This window comes from Egretta garzetta, unplaced genomic scaffold (genome assembly GCF_000687185.1).
Source record: "Egretta garzetta isolate BGI_Z169 unplaced genomic scaffold, ASM68718v1 scaffold1080, whole genome shotgun sequence".
Classification (NCBI taxonomy): domain Eukaryota; kingdom Metazoa; phylum Chordata; class Aves; order Pelecaniformes; family Ardeidae; genus Egretta; species Egretta garzetta.
The window spans coordinates 31019-35580 of NW_009258399.1; the positions used below are offsets into that span (position 1 = coordinate 31019).

Consider the following 4562-nt stretch of genomic DNA (forward strand, 5'->3'; position numbering starts at 1 on the left):
CTCTTCTCCCATTTCCTTCCTCTTCTCCCATTTCCCTCCCTTTCCCTAATTTCCTTTTTTCCCCCAACCCTCCTCCTTTTCTCCCATTTTCCTCCCTTTCTCCCATTTCCTTCCTTTTCTCCCATTTCCTCCCTCTTCTCCCATTTCCTTCCTCTTCTCCCATTTCCCTCCCTTTCCCTAATTTCCTTTTTTCCCCCAATCCTCCTCATTTTCTCCTATTTTCCTCCTTTCTCCCATTTCCTTCCTCTTCTCCCATTTTCCTCCCTTTCTCCCATTTCCTTCCTTTTCTCCCATTTCTTTCCTTTTCTCCCATTTCCCTCCTCTTCTCGCATTTCCCTCTTCTTCTCCCATTTCCCTCCTCTTCTCCCATTTTCCTCCCTTTCCCTAATTTCCTTTTTTTCCCCAATCCTCCTCATTTTCTCCTATTTTCCCCCCTTTCTCCCATTTCCTTCCTCTTCTCCCATTTTCCTCCCTTTCTCTCATTTCCTCTCTCTTCTCCCATTTCCTCTCTCTTCTCCCATTTCCTTCCTCTTCTCCCATTTCCCTCCCTTTCCCTAATTTCCTTTTTTCCCCCAATCCTCCTCATTTTCTCCTATTTTCCTCCTTTCTCCCATTTCCTTCCTCTTCTCCCATTTTCCTCCCTTTCTCTCATTTCCTCTCTCTTCTCCCATTTCCTCTCTCTTCTCCCATTTCCTTCCTCTTCTCCCATTTCCCTCCCTTTCCCTAATTTCCTTTTTTCCCCCAATCCTCCTCATTTTCTCCTATTTTCCTCCTTTCTCCCATTTCCTTCCTCTTCTCCCATTTTCCTCCCTTTCTCTCATTTCCTCTCTCTTCTCCCATTTCCTCTCTCTTCTCCCATTTCCTTCCTCTTCTCCCATTTCCCTCCCTTTCCCTAATTTCCTTTTTTCCCCCAATCCTCCTCATTTTCTCCTATTTTCCTCCTTTCTCCCATTTCCTTCCTCTTCTCCCATTTTCCTCCCTTTCTCTCATTTCCTCTCTCTTCTCCCATTTCCTCTCTCTTCTCCCATTTCCTTCCTCTTCTCCCATTTCCCTCCCTTTCCCTAATTTCCTTTTTTCCCCCAATCCTCCTCATTTTCTCCTATTTTCCTCCTTTCTCCCATTTCCTTCCTCTTCTCCCATTTTCCTCCCTTTCTCTCATTTCCTCTCTCTTCTCCCATTTCCTCTCTCTTCTCCCATTTCCTTCCTCTTCTCCCATTTCCCTCCCTTTCCCTAATTTCCTTTTTTCCCCCAATCCTCCTCATTTTCTCCTATTTTCCTCCTTTCTCCCATTTCCTTCCTCTTCTCCCATTTTCCTCCCTTTCTCTCATTTCCTCTCTCTTCTCCCATTTCCTCTCTCTTCTCCCATTTCCTTCCTCTTCTCCCATTTCCCTCCCTTTCCCTAATTTCCTTTTTTCCCCCAATCCTCCTCATTTTCTCCTATTTTCCTCCTTTCTCCCATTTCCTTCCTCTTCTCCCATTTTCCTCCCTTTCTCTCATTTCCTCTCTCTTCTCCCATTTCCTCTCTCTTCTCCCATTTCCTTCCTCTTCTCCCATTTCCCTCCCTTTCCCTAATTTCCTTTTTTCCCCCAATCCTCCTCATTTTCTCCTATTTTCCTCCTTTCTCCCATTTCCTTCCTCTTCTCCCATTTTCCTCCCTTTCTCTCATTTCCTCTCTCTTCTCCCATTTCCTCTCTCTTCTCCCATTTCCTTCCTCTTCTCCCATTTCCCTCCCTTTCCCTAATTTCCTTTTTTCCCCCAATCCTCCTCATTTTCTCCTATTTTCCTCCTTTCTCCCATTTCCTTCCTCTTCTCCCATTTTCCTCCCTTTCTCTCATTTCCTCTCTCTTCTCCCATTTCCTCTCTCTTCTCCCATTTCCTTCCTCTTCTCCCATTTCCCTCCCTTTCCCTAATTTCCTTTTTTCCCCCAATCCTCCTCATTTTCTCCTATTTTCCTCCTTTCTCCCATTTCCTTCCTCTTCTCCCATTTTCCTCCCTTTCTCTCATTTCCTCTCTCTTCTCCCATTTCCTCTCTCTTCTCCCATTTCCTTCCTCTTCTCCCATTTCCCTCCCTTTCCCTAATTTCCTTTTTTCCCCCAATCCTCCTCATTTTCTCCTATTTTCCTCCTTTCTCCCATTTCCTTCCTCTTCTCCCATTTTCCTCCCTTTCTCTCATTTCCTCTCTCTTCTCCCATTTCCTCTCTCTTCTCCCATTTCCTTCCTCTTCTCCCATTTCCCTCCCTTTCCCTAATTTCCTTTTTTCCCCCAATCCTCCTCATTTTCTCCTATTTTCCTCCTTTCTCCCATTTCCTTCCTCTTCTCCCATTTTCCTCCCTTTCTCTCATTTCCTCTCTCTTCTCCCATTTCCTCTCTCTTCTCCCATTTCCTTCCTCTTCTCCCATTTCCCTCCCTTTCCCTAATTTCCTTTTTTCCCCCAATCCTCCTCATTTTCTCCTATTTTCCCCCCTTTCTCCCATTTCCTTCCTCTTCTCCCATTTTCCTCCCTTTCTCTCATTTCCTCTCTCTTCTCCCATTTCCTCTCTCTTCTCCCATTTCCTTCCTCTTCTCCCATTTCCCTCCCTTTCCCTAATTTCCTTTTTTCCCCCAATCCTCCTCATTTTCTCCTATTTTCCTCCTTTCTCCCATTTCCTTCCTCTTCTCCCATTTTCCTCCCTTTCTCTCATTTCCTCTCTCTTCTCCCATTTCCTCTCTCTTCTCCCATTTCCTTCCTCTTCTCCCATTTCCCTCCCTTTCCCTAATTTCCTTTTTTCCCCCAATCCTCCTCATTTTCTCCTATTTTCCTCCTTTCTCCCATTTCCTTCCTCTTCTCCCATTTTCCTCCCTTTCTCTCATTTCCTCTCTCTTCTCCCATTTCCTCTCTCTTCTCCCATTTCCTTCCTCTTCTCCCATTTCCCTCCCTTTCCCTAATTTCCTTTTTTCCCCCAATCCTCCTCATTTTCTCCTATTTTCCTCCTTTCTCCCATTTCCTTCCTCTTCTCCCATTTTCCTCCCTTTCTCCCATTTCCTTCCTTTTCTCCCATTTCTTTCCTTTTCTCCCATTTCCCTCCTCTTCTCGCATTTCCCTCTTCTTCTCCCATTTCCCTCCTCTTCTCCCATTTTCCTCCCTTTCCCTAATTTCCTTTTTTTCCCCAATCCTCCTCATTTTCTCCTATTTTCCCCCCTTTCTCCCATTTCCTTCCTCTTCTCCCATTTTCCTCCCTTTCTCTCATTTCCTCTCTCTTCTCCCATTTCCTCTCTCTTCTCCCGTTTCCCTCCTCTTCTCCCATTTTCCTCCCTTTCCCTAATTTCCCTTTTTTCCCAATCCTCCTCCTTTTCTCCCATTTTCGCCCCTTTCTCAGATTTTCCTCCCTTTTTCCCAGTTCCCTCTTTTCCTCTAATTTTCCTTCTTTCCCTCAATTTCCCTCCCTTTCTCCCATTTTCCTCTCATTCTCCAGTTCTCCTCCTTTTCTCCATTTTCCCTCCTTTTCACTGATTTCCCCTCTGCTCCAATTTTCCTCCTTTCCTCCATTTTCCCTTTTCCTCCATTTGTCCTTTTCTTCAACTTTCCTTTTCTCGCCTTCCCTCCTTTTCCCCCTTTTCTCCTATTTCCCCCTTTCCTCCAACTTTCCTATTTTTCTCCAAGTTCCTCCATTTCCTCCAATTTCCCTCCTTTTCTCCCATTTTCCTCCCTTTCTCTACTTCTCATTTTCTCCAATTTTCCTTCTTTTCTCCCATTTCCCCTTTTCTCCAGTTTCCCTATTTTTTCCTAATTTCCCTGGTTTCCTCCCATTTCCCTCCTTTTCTCCCATTTCCCCCCCTTTTCTCTAATTTCCTCCCCTTCTCCCAATTCCCTCCCTTTTCTCCCATTTCCCTCCTTTCTCCAATTTCCCTATTTTTCTCCAATTTCCCTCCTTTCTCCCACTTCCCTGTTTTTCTCCAATTTCCTCCATTTCTCCAATTTCCTTCCTTTCTCCCATTTCCCTCCCTTTCTCTATTTTCCCTATTTTTCTCCATTTCCCTCCATTTCCTCCCATTTCCCTACTTTTCTCCCATTTTCCTCCCTTTCCCCCATTTTCCCCCTTTTCTCCCATTTCCTTCCTTTCTCCAGTTTCCCAGTTTTTCTCCAATTTCCTCCATTTCTCCAATTTCCTCCCTTTCTCCCAATTCCCTCCCTTTTCTCCCATTTCCCTACTTTCTCCAACTTCCCTGTTTTTCTCCAATTTCTTCCCATTCTCCCACTTCCCTGTTTTTCTCCAATTTCCTGCCTTTTCTCCCATTTCCCCCTTTTCTCCCATTTCCCTGTTTTTCTCCAATTTCCTCCCTTTTCTCCCATTTCCCCCCATTCTCCTATTTCGCCTTTTCTCCAATTTCCCTGTTTTTCTCCAATTTCCCTCCTTTCTCCAACTTTCCTGTTTTTCTCCAATTTCCTCCCTTTCTCCAATTTCCTCCCTTTCTCCAATTCCCTCCCTTTCTCCCAATTCCCTCCCTTTCTCCCAGTTCCCTCCTTTCCCCCAGCCCTCCTCCCTCGCCCCCATTCCCCGCTCCGGGGGGGCCCTGCAGCCCCC

The 4562-nt window shown here is 45.4% G+C and overlaps 1 protein-coding gene across 1 annotated transcript in view; it reads right to left on the reverse strand.

Moving 5' to 3' along the window:
• Window positions 1–4562, reverse strand: part of LOC104129736 (transcription factor CP2) — a 36839-nt gene that overhangs the window by 22537 nt on the left and 9740 nt on the right. The window lies entirely within an intron of this gene.